Consider the following 24,166-nt stretch of genomic DNA (forward strand, 5'->3'; position numbering starts at 1 on the left):
CAAACAGGGTAATAACCCCAAGTTTGAGAACCGCTGCTCTAGTGGCAAGGCAGAGCTGCACTGGCAAGAAACAGTATTACCCTTGATCTGTGATAGCTCACGGCTTGTTCTAACTTTAACATTGCTTAACATTTCACAGATTTAGTATGGTCTAAGTTTAACTTCACCCTCCTGAAGCTATAGCAGTTTTTAATGCATTGGGATATGATGACACAATAATGATGCAAGTCCTGTAACAATCATTTTAAAATTGCTACATTCATCCAACAGGTCCCACATTGAAAGTGCAAATCCTAGTGCTGCCATATTATTTCCTTGACATTTTGGCCAAAGTTCCCCTAAATTTAACTATAGTAGTGACATATTTTTGCATTCTCCGTTCTGATTTACCCCACCATATGCCTTTTGGCTTTGCTACTGTTCCATGAACAAACTCAGGCCTCATTTGCCTCCAAATCATTGACAGGCATTTCTATTTGCATTCCCTACCCTGCCATATAGGCCATGGCAGAATCCACTATGTCTATCTCTCTATGTCCATTGGTGCTTTTCTTCTTGGGGGGAAATATAACTACACTGTCATGACTTGTGAGTTAAATGTGCATGATCTGCCCTAAGTGTTAGCCTTTAATTATAATAGTTCTTGAATTATAAAATGATTTCTGATTCCTGCATCTAACTAAAAAAAATGCTAAAACTGTGTCAACAGAAAGGATATTTTCATCATGCCTTAGTACATATATTGATGTCACATTCAAGAAAATTATATGCGTGTGTGTGTGTGTGTGTGCATGTGTGTGTAAAGAGTTATGTAGCTATGTAGAGACAAATACATTTATATATATTCATTTCTATGTATTTATACACATATATAAAATTTATCTCTAGCTCTATACATACACACATATATGTACAGTTTCATTCATATATATATGTGTTTCAACACAAGAGTAGCTTGTATATTCCCATTTTCTATTCATTGGCTTACACATACCCATACATAGAGCACAAACGCATATAACTCAAGAATAGTAGATATAGCATGCAATGAGCAAATATAGCAACTGTTCCATTTCAGAAAATTAATATATTTAATGAACTAAGTAAACTGGTCATGTTGTGGAAGTGATATGACTGGTCTCCCTAAGGAAGACTTCATGCTTGCTTTCTTGTTACATGATTGCAGAAATGAACTGATGAAACTTTGGAAAGTGTGCCAGTTAACATTACTTAAAATCAAAGAGAGAATCAAAATTTATAGAAACATTCAATTTATAGAAACACCCATTTACACATTCACTAATGCAATTTAGCTATTTGTTCATAAATTTGATACCTGCTTTATGTATGCACATGTAGATGCATGCTAAATCACCTTACTGTGCATTAGGCAAATATGCATTAAGTTTAGGTATGCGTAAAAGCACGTGTAGACACACCCAGTGTGATTTTGCTGTAAAAGGACAATATCAAGTGCCTTAAAGTCTTCTGTCTTCCATTTCATGAGCTTCTCATAGAAACTTTAATATAACTTTTTCCCTTTCTCATTTTGTAATTTTTCTTTCTTCCCTCACCTATGAGATTCCAGTTTACCTTCGTTTTTAATTTCTAGCTCTGAGTCTCTAAATATCGTTGAAACAAAAAACTTAACTGTTGCTTATTGTTGACTGTCTGTTTGACACCAGTGGAAGATGACTGTGGGAACTCTCTAACTTTTTGAGAAAACAGAAATAAGATTTTTTTAAATGCAATATATTTAGAGTTTGGAGGCTGTTCCCCACTAGAGGGTGGCAATTTTAATGTAAGTCAAACTTCAACTAGCTTGACAAGTGTCTCTTTCAATAAGTGCTGTTTAAAACATATATTACTTGTCAAAAAGTTCTAAAAATGCAGCTTAGTTGAAGCTGTGCTGCAGATGGAGTACTTTAAATTTTATCTTGTAGTTAAAATGCAGTAAACTGGAAGAGATACAAATTCAGAAGGCAAATATAAATGTGAACTGAAGGACACAGATGGGCACTGTCCTGAAACTTGCCTACTTATTAGGGTATTTGCAGATGGAGAAAGAAAAAGATGCTTGTGCCAGACAAAATAAGCATTGTTGTAACCTGTTAGAGAAGTAATATTTTCCTTTATACTGAATTAACTTAGAATTATTGAAAAAGGTGGAAGAGAGAAAGAAATAAGAATGTTCTATAGTCTTAAGAGAGGCTGAATCTACACTAAATTATGTATGACTCCGCACCATTCTTTATGAAAAAATTCCAGCAATTTATTGATTCAATATTATGTCAGACTTTCTGAAGTCTAGGGCTGGAAGGGACCTTGTGAGATCATTGCATCAAGCCCCCCTGCTCTAGGCAGGAAAGACTGCTGGGGTCAAATAATACCAGCAAGGTGTGCCTGCAGTGTTCTTTTGAAGATCTCCAGGGTAGGTGTCTGCACCTATTCTGGAGTCACTTCACTCAAACTGTAAAGAAGTGTTTCCTTATATCCAGTCTGAAACTTCCTTCTGTCCCACATGACAGATGCAAACCTCTCCACCAGAATGTATCAGCTGAAAAACAACTTGCTTTAGAGCTCTGTGTTTCCTAGAGGGAATGTTGTGAGCCAATGACTGTTGACATTACTGACTTAGCCAAAGAGATTCAATCTATTATTTCCCTGTGGAACTTAAGAAGGCTGTAAGAGGGAGAATCCTGTATAGGCCATAAAGTTACTGCTGCCTGAAGAATTCATTTACTCCCTTACACATAAGCATCAGCTTCAGGAAGTTCAGCATTCCTAATATATGACACTTTTGGTGGAAAAAATATTTTTCCTATTGACACCCACCCCTGAGCTTGACTGTCAGGCAACGGTCCAACACCCACTATTGCCAGGAATGCCCATATATTGGGCATTACTTCATTAAACCGGCACAACCAAAGCAAGGAGGGTTGTCTCAAATCAACTAGCCTGTTCATTCTCTTTAGGAAAGGGTACACAGTTTGTGACTTAATGGGACATTTTAAAAACTTCCTTTTCAGGCAAGCAACTTGCTTGACTCACAAGAAATCATAAAGATAAAAAGGCAACAGGTGATCAAATATAGATGTCATTTAGTCTACTTGCAAAGCAAACAAAGTACCAGAACCTAAAGGCATTTTTACACACGCTCCAATGCATTTTGATTACAATGCGTTGGAACAGACTTGATTAATCGAGTCTGCTGGAGCATTCTAATCAGAATACTCCGGTGTGCTGAAGCATCTCATGTATTCAGTGATCCACATTTCAAAATGATGGCAGGGGAGCTTTAATTCAAGCTTGTCAAACAAACTTTAGTTAAAGTACCCCCACCACCATTTTGAAACACGGGACACAATACAAGACGCTTCTGGCATTTTAATTAGAGCCATTCAAATGAATTAAAATGCCCCCTCCCCATCCTGGAGCATGTGTATAGGCACCCTTAGCGTGTTTATACATGTGCTCTGGGAGTGGGGGCTACAAGAGCTGCTCTAATTAAAGCACCTAGCCCATCTCATGTATCTGCACCCCTGAACTTAAAAAAGGGTGGCAGGGTCACTAACTAAAGCTTGTTCAACAAGCTTTAAAGTGCCCCCACTGCCATTCTGAAGTACAGGAAAGCTGATACACAAGACACTGGAGTCTGATGAAGTGCAGCAATTACCACGCTCCAGCAGACTCAGTTAATCAAGCCTGCTCTGACACAGTGTAATTACGGCAGTTTGGCGCAGCCTCATTGCTTGTGTACAGGCACCCTAAAAGCCCGGTTTATATTAGGTGATTAGGTCTTACTATAATTTTTTTAAATAAACTAATTTGTGGCATCTACTATAGTAGAATCTAAATCTCAGACTTCTAGCAGCTTGGCATACTGAAAAAAGGTAACCCTCAATTTAAAAAAAAGTTATCTGCAAAAAATTGCACAGGGAGATGAAGCACATAGAAGGAGAAACAAAAGAAAATTGAACACTGACAACATACCAGAATCGTAACTAAACTCTTTACTGATCTTTCCTTCTTCTTTGTTAACTTTTCTTTCTCCAAAGACAAATACTTACTTCAATTTTACAGTTATTTGGTGTGCCTGGAAACAGGTAAATCCCTAATTTCATGTATTCTAATAATATTAGACATTACAGCGAGTTATGCAAGTTAGCATTATAGCGATGCATGCAATTATGTCCATGCTTTTTATACTGTAAAGAACCTAAAGCAGGGACTGTATCCATCTTTTTATCCAAGAACAAAGGGATACAAAGGAAATCCCAGGTTAGGACCTCTGGGCAAAACAGGAACATGATTCAGACTAACGTACATGTTGCAGTTGTCAGGTGTCATCTGGAGCAGTGTATGAAAGTTACTGCATGTTGATTCACAATGGGGAGATCTCACCATATATGATATATAGGCTGGAGATGCTGTTGTCAGGACTATTCTGTGAATTAAGAGATTACCTATGTAATATATTGAAGTGGAATGAGACTTCTAAAACAGGAATTGTATGTTGTGTATCATAAAACATTTTATGTAAAAAGAAGCTTGCATATTGTGCTACTGTACTGATATTAACTATACTCAATTTCATTAAATACAAGCAAAGTAATAAATAGTTCAAATATAAAAAGACAACAATAACATAATGAAGAACTCTAATAAAAACTGTATTAACGAAAGAATAATTCACATACTTCACATACTTCTGTGTTATCTGCACAATAACTGACTAAATAGCCTAGATTTTTAAAATTGCAAAGGGTCTAAGGAGCCTACTAAATATTTGATACAAGTGTATAAAGTAAAAATTGCAGAGCTGCAATGCAAAAAAAGGTGGAGAGACTGCTCAAGGTGTAAGAAGAAAAGTAAAGAAATTGACAAACTGAATATCAACAAGTTCTTTATATGATTTGCCAAAACTGACATACCAATAATCTGGATCCAAAAGCAACTAATGTTTGATTTGCATTCTAACTGTATTCTACCCAAATATTTAGAAACAGTTTTATGTTTTCAGAACATGCTACCGGACAAACATTAACCAATTATATTAACAGACATTGGTAATACAAATAACCAACAGGGCAATGTTGCCTGTAAAGGAACTTATTTGTTGATCCCCCAGTAAACATCCTCCTAAAGCACACTATTATCACCATTGTTATTTTCCACAGGTACCATTACCAGGCTTGGCTCTCTTTATGCATAGTCCTGTCCCAGAAAACTCACAACCTATCACCATTATTTTGCTGACCATCCCCCCCGCCATAGACTTTTCTGCTTAAATTGAAGGTACATAGGTCTGAGCTTTCCTGGGATAGCCGTAATGGCTAGGTACAGACATTCAAAAAAGCTGAGGTAGAATCAATCTAAGCTGTGTGGTTTTCAGTTTCTGTAAGAGACGTAGTTTAGATAAGTAGCCAACAGAACACACATTTGCTCTTTGGTGGTGGGGAGGGAGTGGGGCAGGGCAGAGGAGGTGTACACAAGCTGCCTTTCTTAGACCATATTCTGCCATTTTAAAACCAGTCTGTGATTGGCAAACTTCTGTTCTGATACAGGTTTAGACTGGCTTCCAATCACTTATACCAGTAAAAGAATATTGTCTGTACCTGGCCTAATAGAGTCAAAGAACTTCTGTGTCAACACACTTAAGACCAGCTCCTAAATTATTTTCCTTTTGCAACCACATCTCTTGGGGTAAAGACAAAGGCATGGGGAAGGCATGGTATTCACTCACAGAGCAAAACTAGAAACTACTGAATAAGAAAGAATGTGCAGAAATATTTCAGTCTTCCCAGACAAGATAATCAAAAACAAAGAGAAAGAGTAAGAGAAAAGGAAAGAAAAAAGGAACCATCTGAGAAAGATTACTTTAGAACTGAAGCTCAAATAATTATATCCCTATTATTCTATTGAATAATTCTGTTTTGTTAAATAATTCTATTAAAGCATTTTGGTTGCTATGGGCGCATTCACACATGCAAGTACATGCACTTGCAGCAGCTCAAATAGCAGCAGTACAAATGTGTGCCAGAGATTTGTGCCTCAGAACACATGCCTGAACATGCACTTTGGTGTGGGGCAAATTGTACAACATGGGGCAAACTAACACTGCCCAGCTCCTCCTGGATCTTCAGCCAGGGAGAGCTAGTGGCTGGCCCCAGCAGTATAAAAAGCTGGGGACACTAATCCGTTGTGCCAGCTGGACTGCTGAAGCAGACCCTGCCTAGAGTGGCCCCTGCACCCTCTATCCACTCAGCAGTCTGGCAATGGGGGCTGCTACCTGGCTGTAAGCTGCTGCGCACCTGCAATAGCATTCATTCCCTGGGACCTGTGGCCCCATGGTTGCATGCCTCCCAAAACCAGATGGGGACCGCACAGCCACCTGGGCTCTGGTACGGGCATTGCAACAGAGCCCCCTGCACTCTAGCCTGACTGCTAGTGGGCCATGTCTGCACAGTTGGCCTTCATGAGGAACTGCTGTCATGTCTCCTGGTGGCCCCACTCTTGCCACCTGGGCATCAAGATGTGTTTGTTGCAGTGGCCCACTTTAAACTGTCAAAGTGTGTCCTCTTGACCCCAAATGGCCAGGTCAGCCACTTTATCTGCCCTCCAGCTGGGTCCCCAGTGCTGGCCCCGGGCAAGTTCCTCTGCCTGTCTTACCACTCGCCTCACCAGCACAGATCCTGGTGTTCCCTGTCTAAAAATTGCAAATTCTCTGATAAAAAACAAAAACAAATTATCTTATTAAAATATCCAAAATCTGTATTCTTCACAATTAAAATGCAACACCACTATATGTAGAGAGCTCAGTTGGGCAAAGTTTTATTGATATATTTACAATTTTTAAGCAATATGGAAGCCTACAAGTGCCTCTATTATCATAATAAAACAAATTCTAAATATCTATAAATTCTGGTGTTTGCTTTGTTTGTTTTTTTATCATAGAAAAATCAGAGCTGCCCCTGCCCCTTTTGCTCACCAAGATATGGAGGGGGTGGGGGGGGCAGAGCAGCACTGATATCCTGGTGCCCTGCCCCTGCCCTTGCCCCTCACTCCCAACCCACAGTCCCTCTGCCTCCCTCCCCATCCGAGTGCCCCTCACTCCTAGCTGGCATCCCCCCACTAGCTCCCTCCTGGCAGCAGCTCCATCCTAGCAACAAGACATGAGTCTAGCTGCAGCTGTTCCACCCGCTGCTTTGTGGTTCTGAGCAGTGCCAGCCCTTGTTTTTCTCCTTGTACCTGTGCCCAGACCCCAGCGATCCCCATGCATTTTCTGGGAAGCCCTTGACTGGGGCTTAGGGACCGGACTGGGCAAGCCCCTTCCCTTCCAGGCCATCCTCCCCCTGCACAGGCTGCTTTAGAGGGGCAAGGGGACTCTTAAGCCTAGCTCTGGTGGCCTCTTTTACCCAGACCACTCCCCAACCCCCATCTCTCTCTCTCTCTCTCTCTCTCTCTCACACACACACACACACAAACACACACATGCCTAATGCCACCTCCATCCATCTCCCCAGTCCATCACACACCCAAGTGGTTCCTGGGACCAGGAGCCCCTGAAGGCTGGGGCTGCATGTCCCACTCGTGTGGACACAGGGCAGGGCTGCAGCATGACAGTCGCCCCTGCAACCATGGCTCCTGCCAGCAGGTTCCATCCCATCCCATGTGGCGGCTGGGCATGCAAGTTGTGAGATCTGTAGGTGGGATGTGGGGTTTGGGGTAGAAGGGGGCTGAGGGGTGAGTGTGAGGTTTGTGAGGGGAGTTTGGGGAGGCTTGTGGGTAGGTACAGGGTTTGTACGGGTGAGGTTTGTGGGGGGTATGGGGTTTGTGGGTGTGGGGTTTATTGCTAGGTGTGGGGGGGATTTGTGGGGGTAGTTTGGTGGTGTGGGTATACAGTGGAAGATGGGGATGAGGGCAACTGCCTGAGAATGATGGATCCCCCACCCACCCCCTTGCATGGTACACAGCACCCCTGCAGCACTGGCCATTGGAGTACTCATAGCCCATTACTAGCAAAGCCCCCACAGTGGTGCAGCATGGTGTGGCCCCAGTTTTCTGGGACCTGGCACCACCTGTGCCACATACAGCCGGCCCAGACTGGCCCATTAGCTTGAGCCCTCAGGCAAAACCAAGCCACTCTTGTTACCTGCATGGAGCCAGCCCAGCCAAACAGCACACAGGACACATGGAGGCATTGCACTGAGGGTGCACAGTGCCAGTGGGCTGGCCTGGGCCACCTCCATGTGGCACAGGCAGCACTAGGTCCCAGGCAGTGGAGCTATACTGCACCACCAGGGGCTTTTCCAGTAGCAGGCCAGGTGCACTCCAATGGCCACTGCTGCTGCTGGGGGAAGGGAGGAAAACCACTCCTCCTGAGCAGTCCCTGTCTAAATAACAAAGGAGGAGACTCACTAACCTTTGACTATTCATTGCAAAATCCCCAAATAAAATTGGGAGTCCGGGATGAAAAACAGGACCGATTCATGTAAGAAGTTGATTAATTCACTGTACAAATGTGTGAAATATTTAAACCATAAAAGGTGGTAAATGTGGTTTATACCAACAACAAACATTTGAGTCTTGCAGGGCCTTATATCATTATATGGCCTTTCATGCCAACAACATGAAAGAATCAATATGGCAACATATTAGCAAAGACAGTGTCTATATTCATGACTGAGGTAGGATGCCTACAGCTTTGTGACTCAAGCTGATGAATGCTACATTGTCTCACCATTATGGCTAGAGATTTCTTTCCAGATTTAAAGATGAGGCATCTGACAAGGCCAGTTCCTACCAGGTGCATAGTAGGAAGAACACCTCATAACCATAGAAAATTAGTGTTGGAAGGGACCTCAGGAGATCATCTAGTCCAGCTCCATGCTCAAAGAAGGGCTACCCACAGCTAGATCATTGCTGCCAAAGCTTTTTCTAGCTGAGTCTTGAAAATCTTCAAGGATGGAGAGTCAACAACCCCTCTTGGTAGTCTATTACAGTGCTTTACTACCCTCCTCATGAAATTTTTTTTCCTAATATGTAAACTAAACTTCCTTTGCTGCAACTTGAGACTGTTGCTCCTTATTCTGTCATCTGCCACCACTGAGAACAGTGTAGCTTCATCCTCCATAACATCTAGTGCACAAAGAAGCCTCAGCTGTGAGATCATGATTAAACGCACATCTATGCCCCTTCTACACAGTCACTGTAAATCCCAATACAGCGAGAGTGCACCATCGCTAGCTTCTTTTCCAACTAAAGGTTTCTTTCAAATGCTGATAGCATTAATTAAACAATGGATTCCTTTTAAACTTGGGCTTTCGGGGACAGGACAGTTTGATTGTTTAAAACTTCCCCTCAACATAGTGGTCAAGTCTACCATGATTTTGTTTAGCAATTATTTTATGCCCAAATAATATAAATATAAAAATGAAATTAAAACCCTCTTATAAAAACTAACACCACTATAAAATAATATTAAATCCTTCTAAGGTTATTTTCTGGTTCCAGCAGAGTTCTAAATTTCTAACTAGTGTTGTTTCTCTCAAGGATTTTAATGGAAAAAAAACCCCCAAAAATTCACAGGAGGACAGGAAGATGCAGTACTCACTAGGAAGTTGGGAAGATATTTACAGTATACAGAATATCATCTTTGCCTGAAATTAAGATTGGGTTATAGAGTGTATTTTCGCACACAAGTATGTTAATATGAACAATTCAATTCCTGAAAACAAAGCAAGCCTGCCCCAAACCTACGACTCTGCATTGAAATCAGATGTTATTAACATAAAAAATCTAAACAAATCTTAACTCAGAACTATATACTATCCTGCTAGGTAATCAGCTGGGGACTGGGTGCTACTGTTTTTTTTAAATACTATCAAGTTTTTTGTCAAGATCATTTTTAAGACCAAAGAGAAAAGAAATCAATTTTGTTATGATTGCATAACAGGTATGATTTGGGGTTTTTTTTGGACAAATTGTGTATGGATAAATTCCATGGACTGGAACCCTGCTCTCATTTGGATTTTGCAACAAATATTTTCCCACTTGTGCAATTCTTAAATTATGATTACACACTGACACCTTTTATTTGCTTGTGCTCCCAGAAAGGGCAATTTCTCCTTCAAACCTGCTAAGAGCAGCCACTTCAGGGGATGTCCTTTGCAGCTAATATCTAGCACCACAGAAATAAGAGGTCTTGAAGACAGCTGGAGTGATCTCCCCAAAATGGCTTCCCACCCACATCCAATTAATTCAGTGTGTTCAAGCAGGAGTATAGATAGGTGGGTGGGGCATGCTCCAGAGAGTCCATCTCCAAAAGGCCTGTGGATGCAAAGTGTAAATTGCTATACCAGAGGCAGTTTATAATCTCATAACAACCAAAAGTGGAGATAATGCTTTAATAGTATTATTCAGTAAAATAGAATTATTCAACAGAATAACAGGAATATTATTTTGGAATTGAAGCTCAAATAATTATCTATACTCAGAAGTTTCCTACTGAGTCTTTCCTTTCTATTCTCTCCAGTGGAAAAATACTCTCGGGTCCTTAATATCAAAGTATGCCAAAGGATATCAAAGAACAATTAATTATATGAGAGCTGTTAGAAAAAAAATCCATGGGGTATTTTAGTTACAAATGACAAAAATTTGATTCTGCAATACTGTCTTGCTACCATTACAAAAGAGAAAATTTTAAATGAACAAAGAGTTAGCAAAGATTTTTTTTTTAATTCTACATATCTGAGTATCTCCAATCCCTAAAACAATTGAATCAGAACTGCTGCAGTGAAAGAGAGGCTGCTTGCTCTGTGGAATGCCATTTTAAAACATAATCCCATTACAAAAAGTCTTTGAAAAATGTGTTTCCTCTTTTAAAAAGTTTAAGTTTTAAAAACCTTGATGGACTTGGAAAATAAAACCTGAGTCACTGCAGAGTACCACTAACTCCAGTGTAAGTCAGTCAGACATTACAGGCGGAATCTGTCAAAACAACTCTTTCTTCTTTTCTAAATGGAAAATTTCTGACAGATTTTTTTAAAGCTCAGTTTCACAGCAAGTCCCTGAAGTATGTATAAGTGCTAAATGCTGTTTTAATAATTACAGCCTCTATTGAGTTCTCCTAGCCATCCTATATGTTTAACTATGTGTTTAAAAATGCCTCTCAGCCTCTCACAAATGAGATGTTCTTCTTAATTAAGAAACTTCTAAATGAAATCTTCTTTAAGTATTCTTATAAAAGAGGCCAGGATTTTATTTATAATTGTTCTATGTGCATGAGTGTTTACTAGCTTCCTGCTAAAATGGAGCATCAAAGTGAAGAAAGAAATCCTTTTGTATTTCATCATTTTCAGCAAAAATTACAAGCATGAGAAGGTTTGAGAGAGCTTCAAAGGACCTATACTTACCAAACCAGACTGTCAAAAGGCTTTTCTGGATAATCTAGATACCTAAATACTTCTAATGATCTGTACAAAGAGCTCATTAACACACAAAATTTAATCCAAGATAAAGTAAAGCATCAACTTGAAATACCTATTTCAAATTAACTATTACCTATATTTATCACCTACTGTATATTGATAAAGACTGCAGACACTCTTAACTCAGGATTAAGAGTGTCATCTTAATCTAGTTTAAAAGGGCGTGTCTACACATCGCCCTATGGCGACATAGTAACATGCTATATTGCTGTAAGCTGCGCTACAGTGATGTAGCAATCTATACATGATTGCTAGCTACATTGCCACAGCAGTGTGCTCCCTGCTTATAGGGTGCCACTATGGTGATGTAGCAGGGAAATTTAGGCATGCACTAGCCAGACAGTGCAGTATGGGCAGTTATTGCACTGTGTTATAGTACTTCCAAAAGGCTACTAAAGCACAGCACAGTAACAGCATCGCTGTATGGCAACATGTAGACATGGCCAACATGGAGTAAAGCACACTTACTCTTGATTACAAAGCTTTTAGTGGACATTACACTTAAGATGTGTTTAACCAGTTATCATTTCTTATGTAGTAAGCCACACGTTAATGCAATTAAATGGTTTGATCAAACAAGGAATAAGCCAGAAAGTTATTACACAAAGCATGTGTAATAACTTTACATTGTGGCATGATGGGAAATTGCACATACGGCCAGGCTGATCAGGGCTTCTAGCCTCAGGAGTGCATGGGACCCCTTGACTCCCATAGCCTCTTGAGGATGGGAGCTCCGATCAGCCAACTGCCTATCCAGCCCTAGAGATACATGGGAGTCAAGGGCTTTGATGTGCCCCTGAGATGGGGAGATGTGATCAGCTGCTGCTTCCAGCCACAGGGTGACACCAGAGCCTTTGAACTCCATGCACCCCAAAGGGTGGGAGCACAGACCACCAAATGTATTCATTCAGCCTCTGGAGTGCTGCAAAGCCCTTGAAGCCAGCTGCAACCCAGAGGCTGGGAGCACAAATCAGCTGATCAGAGCTCCAGCCTCAGGAGTTGATTGCAGCTTTTGACTCCGATATGGTTCTGAGGGTGGGAGCATGAAACATCTGCCTAGCTTCCTACTTGATAGTGCAGTCACGAACCTGGCTGCTCCTGACTTGGCAATATGGCGCAATGGCGATCTGAGTGATCTCTGATCCTACAGTCACACCTCCTGCCACGCACATGTAGCAAGGCAGGAAGAGTGATTGTTGGTATCATATATCAGATACCATGGTGCCTTTAGGTGTACTAGGAGCCCAAGTATCCACACACTTACAAATATGAAATAGTTGTACATATGAAAAAGTATTATGAAATAATTCATTTTATTAGCTAAGTATTTCCTAGTGGTTTTATTACTTGCTATTAAATTCTGCCTTTCAAAATCTGCCAAACATTTCATTTGACAGAAAAGCTAGATTAAATCTTACTTACACCCATTGAGCAGACCCGTCAATCAGCTGCTTAGGCTGTAGGACTGGGAGCTCTAATAAGGCAACACTAAAACTTCTGAGGTGTCATTTGCTGTAGAGAAATTAAGAGAATTGGAAACATATCTTTCTACCTGACAAAACTTTCTTTGTATTACCCAAAGACAACTTCCTGTGCAATGGAATAAAAATAAATACATTTTTTTTTTTTTTAATTCTTGATTAAGAACAAAACGGTTTGTTTCAAAGCGCCTAAGAAAGAGGAAGAGTCTTCCTGTGAAATGTTCCAAAATTATGGTTTAGCAGTGATCTGTTATTAGGACTCTCTACAATGACTGCCTCCCTGTAATGCTATTTTTGTAGAAATTAGCTTTTAGAAATGTACTTTCTGACAAACGGTAGGAGGAAACAAGCACTACAGTAATTACAGATAAATTAAATAATGACCAAGTGTTGCCTTCCATGGAAGGCATTCAGCAATGCAAAAAAAGCAAAACAAACAGTGTAAAAAGACATACATATACTTAAAAGTTGAAGCCAGAATGAAAGCACCTTGAGAATGGGAGACGTCCTAGAGACAATAAAGTAAGGAGGAAGAAAACTGAAGAGAATAAAAATGGGGTAGATGATGAAATACTAAAGGAACATGAAAACAGAGGAAACATGTAAAGAAAAAAGAATGAGAAAGGAACAAAAAGATGGCAAGAGAGCACGCCCTTATACATACAAGTGGATTAAATCAACATCCTCAGCAGCAGGAATTTTTCAGCTGAGTTATTCTAAGAGAAAAAAATAGTGTTTGAAACAGACAGCAGGAATAGTCCAAATCTGAGCTGAAATAGTTAAGAAAATAGCAGAAAAAACTAGCGTAAGTGGAAAGAGAAGACAATAAGGCTGTTGGCACAACTTTTTTATTCAGAGCCTGTAAAAGATTTAGCTTCTTGCAAAACTGCCTCTTGACCTCACCAGGTCTTACCTCTACTAAAATTTGTACATTACAAGGAGTCATCTCAAAAGATACGCAAAAGATATGTATGCAAAGAGTTCACAGGTAAAATCCCAACTATATCTGAATGTCTCTCAAGCTCTTTGATAAAAAAAAATGAATTATAGAAAATTTCTCAGTTCATGTTTTCCTGTGAAGTTGTGAATACATACTGGTTTCAGGAAAGTTGACAAGGAAGGGACCTCACAAGGTCATTAGTACAGCTCCTGCTCAAGGTAAGATCAACCCTGACTAAACCATCCCAGGCCAAGTGTCTAAACTGCTCTTTAAAATTTCCAGGGATGGAAATTCAGCAACTTCCCTGGGTAGCCTGTTCCCGTGCTTGATCACCTTCATTGTCAGGAAGTTCTTTCTACTATCCAACCTAAATTTTCTCTGCTTCAGCTTGAGGCTATTTCTTCTAGTCTTGTCTCCTACAGCCCCAAACAAAAACCCATATCCATCCTTTCTATAACTGCCCTTCAAAAATTTGAATATCAATCTTACTCATCTTTTCTCCAGACAAAATAACCCTAGCCCTTTTACCCTTTCCTCATAAATCTTGCCTCCCAGGCATCTATTCATTTTTGTTGTTCTCTGCTGGACTCTTTCTAATTTGTCCATATCCTTCTTGAGGTATGGGGTCCAAAACTAGACACACTAATCCAGGTGAGGCCTCACCAGTGTTGAAATACTCAAATATTACTCCCTTCCCATTTCCAGTGTTCAACCTTATCTAAACATGTATTTAAACATATTTTTAACTAGGCTTTATAAACTTAAACTTTTAGGCTTAAATTTATTTGAATGCTGGCTCTTATGCTATGTTGATCATTTCATCTATGTCCTGAGATATAATTTGCCATCTGAAATTATAGCTAGCATGTTGACTGATGATAAAAAAAGATTTTTAAAAACTATTAATTTCGTCATTGTTACCAGAATTCATGCAAATAAAATTTCTGGCATCTATCATTTTGTTTTAAGAGAGAAAAATCTTCTCAGAAACAAATTAAACACCAGGAGTGAAATCTTGGTCATACTGGAGTTAATCAGAGTTAACTGGAGTTTTGCCTTTCATTTCAGTGGCTCCAGGATTTCAGTCCAATAGTACAAGGCTAATGGAGTTCAAAATCTTGGCCAGTGATGAAATGCTGAATGACTTCTGCACTTAAAACTGTTTTTATGTTTATTAAGGGACTCTGGGTGTGTTTATATGTTGCCATGCTTTAGTACTTCCTTTTGGCAATCAAATTTGTAAAGCCTAGTTAAAAATATGTTTAAACACGTTCAGATAAGGTTGGAAATTTGAAATGGGAAGGGAGTAACATCTGAGTAACATCTGAGTATTTCAACACTGGTGAAGCCTCACCTAGAATTCCTAGAATGGGAAGTCCCAAAGCATGGTGCAGTAATGGCCTGTGCTGTGCCGTGCATGTGGCGCACAGATTTCTCGCTAAAATGGGGGAGTGCATCGCTACAGTGATGGAGCTGCCAATCATGTGTAGACCTACATGATTGCTAAGTTGCCACAGTACACTGTACAGCAATGTAGTACATCACTACAGCGACATAGGGCAACATATAGGCATGCTCTCTGTCTCTCAACCCAGTTTTTTGCTGCTGTATCCTGCTGAATGCCTTCCACAGAAGGTTATTTCATTATGTACAAATGTTCAGGAACATACATAGGAAGTCTCAGCAAACATGTACAAAAAGCATCTTTCAGTGTTCTGTCACAATTGAATCCATGCAACTAATTGATACTAAAAATTCAAAATTCTTTGAAGACATAGTGGCTCTTTTGGAATAAGCAGAAATTTATTTTTCCATTAATTTTACCACTGAAAAATCTGTTTTCCAGAAAAAATGCTCTCCTTTGGTTAATAAAATACTCCTTTCACACACATACAGATGTTGTGCTATGACAGTATGATGTGAGAAAATGCATTTTATTTCACATTCATGTGGATGTAAAAATGACAGTGCTTAGGTGAGAGGAGCAAGACCCCAAGAAAAAACAAAAACTCTGGCCACTTTAATCGCACCAGTTTTCAAATCAAAATTGTTTTATTTTATTTTTTTTTAGAAAAAGTGTTATAACTAATTTTATTCAAATTATCTCCAAAATAGATTTCAGAAGATTAGTATACTGCCTTATGATTCTAATTTCCTGACATGAATGTGTGACAAATCCTGACCCCAGATGGAGACCTTTGAGACACCCTTCCACAATGCTTCCACACTTTTAGAAGCACTGTGACAAACCCCTCTCCATTGTCTGCTCTCCTGTACCAGTGAGAACCAGAGTGCCAGAGGCCAACACTTTGGCCATTGGTGCCTCAGGCCCACATGTCTCACTGAGGCTGTGCCAACCCTTAGCAAAGGGGACTTTGCCAGCTAGAAGAATTACACCTGTGTCCAGTAATGTACTCAAAAAAGATGGATCCCCCTTTCCATAGAATCAGCAAGCCTATGTAGTCAAAATACTCTGGAATCACAGTTATGCTAAAAATAAGTGAGTACAAAGACAAGATCAAAGATTTATTATGCAAAATTACCACCATATGAATGAGCAAGCTTATGTTAAGATACAAACTGAGATATTAGAGTAAACAAGCAAAAGAAAATATCAGAATAATAACTTGCCCTTACACTGCACCTTATATCCAAAGATGCAGTCCCTAGCCAGCTTCAGTAGGTTAAAATCAGCTTCTCCCTCTAGCTTCCTGTAGTTTCTCCTGTCAGCTTCTTTACTCAACCTGCTTTGCTAAGGCTAAGGGACTTTTCCCTGTACCTGAAAAGATTAGAGGCAGAAAGATACTCTCAAGGCAGACTTAAGCATAGTTGCTTATCCAGCTACTCACATACATCACCTCTTGGATTCTTGGGGGACCAACACTATACCTGTATCTTCCTGCCCCCTTGGAGGTACATGCTTACTACAGCAAAAATCTTTCCTGATCCAATAAACAGTAGGGTTGCATGTGCATCTTTTCAGAGATGGAGATTTGTTAATCTAATATACTGTCTCTCATCCCCCAATAGTTCGACCAGCCAAGTGCTATTTCTTTTAAAATATAAATTCAAGAGACAGTAAATAATTCAGGATAAATGCTATTTCTAAGACATTTCTGCTCTTCAGAGGTGAAGTTCACTTAAATAAATCACTGCCTCACTATGACAGCCTTGGCTATACTATATTTATAAAAGTTGCATTTATTTCAAATACTACAATGTGTAGGACAATACAATACTACATAAGGACAATAAGGTTCCATACAGCTTGATGTTGCCTTTACACAGAGGCTACACATACCATGTAAGTAAGTTAAACTCAAGAAATCATGAAAGGCATCCCACCAACCCCCAGTTTCTGGCACCTGGTGTTAAGCACTGGGGCAGGGGCAGTGTAGCCTAGGGGTTAGTTACTTAACATGTGGGTGTAGTCCAGATTAGTTCCCAAACTGGGGTCAGACGCTGAAGCCAGAAACAAGGTAAACCAGATTAGCTCCTGAACTGGAATCAGAAAGCAAAAAGGTAGAGCGCCAAAGGTCAAACCAGAACCACTAGTAGGAAATTGGAATCAGGGAATGTCAAGGCTCGTACTAGTGTCAGAGCAAGGAGTTAAAAATAGAAGACCAGGAAGGAAGTGCATAGAAGGCCAGAAGCAACAACTCTTGCCTTTGCCTCAACAAAGATGCTGTGAGCTGGGTCTGGCTTTTCATGGCCAGAATGAGTGGAGCCTGTTTTCTGTGGCTTCAGGTTATTAGCTGCCCTGGTTGCCTTGCTTAGCCCAGCTGGGACCAAGGTGTGGATCAAGGCATGCCACAGGTAGCACCTGTTCATAGGATGACTTGGTCTGATCCCTTGATCTGAGCTAGCACTGGCTCCAGGGTTCTGACCTGGCCTCACTACACCAGGTATCAGACAAATTACCCATTTCTAGCTGTACTGCTCCAAAACATTTTGGTACCTAATTTATGGATTGAGAAGATACCAATAAAACTGAATACACATACTAAAGGATATTGAAATCGTGTATTACACTTAAATATGGGGACCTGGTGACTGCCTATAAACTCACTAGGGGGGACCAGAAGGTTTTGGGGGGGCCGTGTTTCCCCTAGCGCCCCCTGGCATGACAAGGAACAATGGACACAAATTATTAGAAAGTAGATTTAGATTAGACATCCGCAAGAACTCCTTCACAGTTAGGGCGGCTAGGAGCTGGAACCAACTTCCTAGGGAAGTAGTGCTGGCTCCTACCCTGGGGGTCTTTAAGAAGAGGCTTGATGACTATGTGGCTGGACTCATTTGAGTACAGTCTTTTCTCCCGCTTAGGTGGGGGGTCGGACTTGAAGATCTACTAGGTCCCTTCCAACACTACTTCTATGATTCTATGAAATATCGTTAGGCTTGGCAGAATTTCATTTGTATTTTTAAATAATTTTGATGGTTCAAATTGATGGGTTTTTTTAAAGCATTTATTTCATAGGTTGTTAGGGGCTGGAAGGCACCTTGCAGGGGGACTGGACTCGATGATCTACGCTAGGCAGAAAAAGACAACTGGGGTGAAGTGATCCCAGCAAGGTGACTGTCCAGTTTCCTTTTGAAGATTTCCAGGGTAGGTGACTGCACCACCACTGGAGGGAGTTTATTCCACAGTCTGGACACCCTGGCTGTGAAGGAAGTTTTCCTGGAATCGAGCCTGAAGCAGCCCTCCAAGAGTTTGTATCCATTGCTCCTCGTCTTCCCCAGGAAGGCCTTAGTGAACAACTGTTCACCAAGTTCTTGATGTACTCCCTTCTTTTCTGTAGACTGAAGAGGCCCAAGTCCCTCAGCCTCTCCTTGTATGGCTTGTTTTGCAAGTCCCTGATCATACAGGTGGCTCTTCTCTGGACCCTCTCAAGTTTTTCAATGTCCTTGTTGAAATGTGGCACCCAGAACTGGATGCAATACTCCAGCTGTGGTCTCATCAGTGCAGAGTACAGTGGGAGTATCACTTCCTTAGCTTTGCATGAGATGCAACAGTTAATGGATGCCAGTGTGTTGCTTGCCCTGCTGGCCACAGCATCACACTGCTGCCTCACATTCATGTGATGGTCGATCGCTACCCCTAGGGCCCTTTCAGCTGTGGTGCAAGTCAACTTATCATCACCAAGACTGTAGGTATATTGGGGATTGTTTGCCCCTAGATGGAGCACCTTATACTTCTGAGTGTTGAACTTTACCTGGTTCTGGTCCTCACAGCTGTCCAGCCTGTCCGAGTCTGCCTGTATCTGCCACCTATCTTCTGGCATGACCACACTCCCCCATAACTTGGTGTTTCCTGCAAACTTGGCCAGCAAGCATTCCACCCCAACATCCAAATCATTGATAAGGATGTTGAAAAGCAGTGGTCCAAGCACGGACCCCTGAGGGACACCACTGACCACTTCTCGCCAGGATGACACAGATCTGTACATGAGAATTCTCTGGGTTCTACCATGCAGCCAGTTTTCCACCCTGCATTTAAGTTAGCCAGGGGAGTCAAGGCCAATAAGAAGTCCTTCCTTAGGTATATAGGGAGCAGAAGGAAAAGAAATGGAAACATGGGGCCCTGCTTAACACCATGGGACAGCCGGTAATGGACATTCAGGAAAAAAATGAACTCTTGAAAAGAGTCTTGGGGAAAGACAAGCAAAATAAGGATCACAGAATGATATCCTTCCCACTGTGGATGCTGAGCTGGTGCAAAACCACCTAGAAAAGTTAGACATTTATAAGTCAGCAGGACCAGATGGACTTCACCTGAGAGAGCTGAAGGAGCTGGCTGAGGTCATTGTGGAACCCCTGGCAAAACTGTTTTATAAATCATGGCACACAGGGGAAATCCCTGAGGATTGGAAGAGGGCCAACATTGTGTCCATCTGCAAGAAGGAAAAGAGGGAGGACCTGGGCAACTAGATGGAGGACCTGGGCTACTATAAGACAATCAGCCTAACCTCAATCCCAGGGAAAATCCTAGAAAAACTCATTAAAGAATCTATTTTTTTTTATCAATTTAAATTTTCAGGATTGTGCAAAATTAGGGGTGTGGGGATGCACGTATATACACACACATGCCCACTTCCTCCTCCAGCACACAGCAGGCATGGGGGAGTTGCTGTGCTGTTGGACTGTCAGCCCACCACCCAGCCCCCATGCATAGCACCACTGAGATCTGCACCCACTTTGTCCCATGGTGGTCACTGCCTCCTGGAGCCCCCCTGCTCTCTGGCAGAGAAAACTCAGGCTGCTGTCTCTGCCCCCTGCAGCCAGTGCCTCACTCTGTCCTCCAGCTCCCACCTGCGTTTGCAAGGGAGGTCCTGGCTGGTGGCACCCTGCAGGTACTGAGCTGGGGAGGGGGCACAGGGACAGACCCCCCCCCACACACACACACACAGTGCCCAGCCTACCACCATCTCCAGTTGCTGCTCCGCAGGAGTCCACCCAGGCACTGAATCAGCAGCCTATTCTTATCCCCCTTTCTATAAATTTTGATTATTAATGATGGAAATATTTTTGTCAGTCTGTGTGACATGAAATTGCTGTTTATTGACATTTACCGATTAAAAAAAAAATTGAATCTCACCAAGCCTAATTATCATGTCATAAATGGATTATCATATTTTCTTTATGTAACCCCTGCCCCTGGGTTGTGAGGGGTTAAGCAAAGAGGGGTAAGGCCAAATCCAGGAAAACTAGACCCCAGGAGCTGGGTTAAAATACAGCCCCTAGGCTGTTTGGCTGGGCAGCACAAGGGAAAGTGGGAAAAAAGGAGCTGCAAAGTGGAAGTATTTTGTTTGGAGCCATGTGGAAGGAACAAGGGAGTGGGCTTGTTCCCTGGTATGACCCCCCTGCACCACTGAAAGGGGCCCCACAGAGACTTTGCAGAAGCCTGGTCTGAGTGCAGCCAGGAGAAAGATCAACTTCCCCACTGAGGAGACCCAGGATGAGAATCTAACTGCTGAGACACAGCAGGGCCTGGGTTCCACTTAAAAGGCAGCAGAAGTTAATGCAGTCAGTGTGACTGCAGCGCAGTGAAAGTCCTTGTGCCATCTGAGACAGCTGGAGTGGTGCACAAGATGAAGACTCTCACCTTAACGGATCCTTGTGAGACTGCTGGAGCTGGGGTTTTAAGTTATATTGTCGAAAGGGATAATTTTGTAATCAGGTTTCCATGCTGGGTTTACAGCTTGTTTTCTGGATGCTTATGTGTTTGCATCCTCCTGTTAATACTCTTGGGGAAGCTGAGTCACCGCTGCCACACCAAAAGTAACCCAAAGGGGTTACTTTTATAAATTTAGAGAGAAACTATAACCAGTAAAAATGGCAGTTATTTCTTCATGCATGCCAATGATACTAAGCAATGTGCTAGCCTCATTAAGTTAACCAGAATTGAGACAAAATGTAGCACCTACAGCTATATTGTGTTTAAAAAAATAATCCTTGAATTGGTATTCTTTTCAAAGTATATGATTCAATTTGGATTAAGAGCCTCTTAGTGCAAGTAAAATCCATGTCACCCTCATGCATATTATTCAAGCATAATAACTTAGATATTATGAAACAAATCCCTCCATTCTATATCTCACTAGCCCATATTATTGGAACATTAACCTAAAATATTCAAAGACCTGTTTTGTCATGTATTGTAACAATAAATACACAGGTATAAATCATACCCAGGAATGTTACATTTGATGTTATTTCAAAATATCAGCCCATCTGGAGACATGGCATAGACTGGGCTTCCCAGAAAGACAGGAGTAACAAGAGAGGGTTTTTTTCCTGTTTAAATATAATAAATATAATCAATTTATTTTTACTAACTGTCAACCATGTAATCTCATTTTAGGATTTGAAAGCTCAAGTTGCATTCTTCCTTCTAATGCGTCATTAATACATTCTGCACTCATTTATTTACATGATTGCACCAATTGTCTTCAATGTTTTTGGAAAATTATTAGAGATTGGCTTCTCATTTTGGAGTTGGTAAACAAAGCTGTTCATAAGGAACAAGAATGAATAAATATAGTTCCATTTCATTCATATATATTTCATATATAATGCTAACAGTTGTGGAAAAAATAGTAAACATGATTTATTCACTGAAGCAAGCAAATATAATTCGAAATAAGAACAGGGATCAGCTCAGTTGGGGAAAAGATGTTTTTCTTAGAGACTTTTTGAAATAACATGATACTTTAAGTAAAACAATTCTCTTCTTATAATACGTGACCATGTGGGTTTCCTTGAGTCACAACACACATCTGCTTTCATACTGCTTTAGTAATAGGAAATGATGTTGATGAATGCGGTCTTTTGTGGTGAACATAGTCTTGGACTTACCAGGTATACTAGGTTAGATTACATGGTCCATTTTGAATTTTTGAATAAGTATATCAAATAACAGTGCATGTGTACAATGCCAATAAAAAAAAAAAAGCCCTAGGAAAAGGATAGCAACTGAGCTGATCCCTATTACCCACATCCAAGACAAATTTGAATTTATGATGCCCCACCCCCAATAACTTGATGCTATGCATAAAGAACTTCAAAATTGTTATAATTTTCCATGTATTGAATTACTTATTACATGGTTGTCTTGAATTCATCACCCACACTACCTACAACTGCTGTGGTGGGGAAGGTAAGTAGCATGGGGAGCGGGGAGCAGGGAGCCTGACCCTTGCCCCTTGTCTGCCTAGTGCTTTCCCAAACCACCACTTTTCCCCACAACCCCTGGCCCTGCACTTCTGCTGCTGTCCTTAGTTGATCCAGGTGCATGGAGTGTCTCAGAGCTACTCCTGATCTGTTCCTAGCCTGTATTTCAAGGAACAGCTGTATGGGAAGCCCCGCTCTGCTGGGAACAATATAAGCAGTGTGCAGGCTTCTCCTTCCAGCAGCTGCTATTTGCCCAGTTCCACCCCTCCACACCCCACCTCCCTCACTAACAAGGAGCAGAAGGAGGAACTTCTGTGCCACTGCCATTTTCCCTAGGCAGGCTGTTTACTCAGCTGCTGTCTGCAGCACAGAGCAGGAGCAGGACAGAAGTGGCTCGGGGGTTCTCCAGCCCCCAAGCCTGAATTAGCTGGGAGTGATAACATCCCAGCTAGGGACTGTGGGGAGCAGCTGTGGGGACAGCCTAGCTTGGCTAAAGACAGAGGCAGCACATGCAGATTCCTCCTTCCTTTCCAATTCCCTGCTCTGCCCTGTCTCCATCTCCCCCACGGGTTGGGAGCAGGCTGAAAGGAGGAATCTGGGCACAAACACAGCTGCTCCTTACAGTGTGGGACAGGAACAGAGAAGAAGTAGCTCCAGAGCAGCTTCCTGTGCTTGTGTCAGCTGAACCACTCCTCACAACTCCTAGCAGGAGCAGTCTGATCCTCATCTCTAAGGCTTTGATGGAACTGAGTGAACATGGTACATTACATGTTACAATATGCAGAACACTGGTAAGGAAAACCCCATGCCTAACTAAATAATGGGATTAATTACATTAAAAACAAAATAAATGCTAACAAAGGGTAAAATGGAAAAAAAATAATGATACTGACAAGGGATATCATATTTCTATTGTGCATTTGGAAAGAGACAATATGACTGATATACTTTTCTCATATAAGAATGATGACAATATTTCCAGCCCTTTCATAACCAAAATTGTTGGACACCTACTAGAAATATATTTTTTGATATACTGATCATATAATTTGTGCCCAAGATATTTGAAGAGATATCTAGCTAACTGAAGATAATTTTTATTAAAACTCAGAGCAGTGGGAAAATCTAGAAGACTGAAATAGTACTAATGTTGTGCCAAAAATAAAAAACAGCAAGCATTTTGAACTGGGCAACTGCTTGTCAATTAATTTGATCTTAATCTTGGCAAAATAATAGGAATAGTTGATAAACAGCTGAAGAATGGCCATTTAGTACCAGGCAATGTGATTTTATACCAGACAAATGCAACTTCATTGTTTGAGGACATAAAATTTGGTTGAAATAGGCAGCTGCACAGCTATATTGACCTAAGATTTTTGTAAGGTATGCAATGTAACATTGCCTGCTTTTTTCCTTAAAAAACAGTAACTGTAAAGGGGTTAGCAACCCCTGGTACGCTTGCCAAGCATGGCACACAAGGCCATTTTGTTCAGGACACCACTGCCAACCTAGGCTCTAAGCAGCTGCTGCCAGCCAAGAAGCCCAGGCTGCTCCCAGCAGACAGCTGGAGGGCTGCAAGC

Source organism: Crocodylus porosus, unplaced genomic scaffold, assembly GCF_001723895.1.
Source record: "Crocodylus porosus isolate Cpor-Errol unplaced genomic scaffold, CroPor_comp1, whole genome shotgun sequence".
Taxonomy (NCBI): Eukaryota; Metazoa; Chordata; order Crocodylia; family Crocodylidae; genus Crocodylus; species Crocodylus porosus.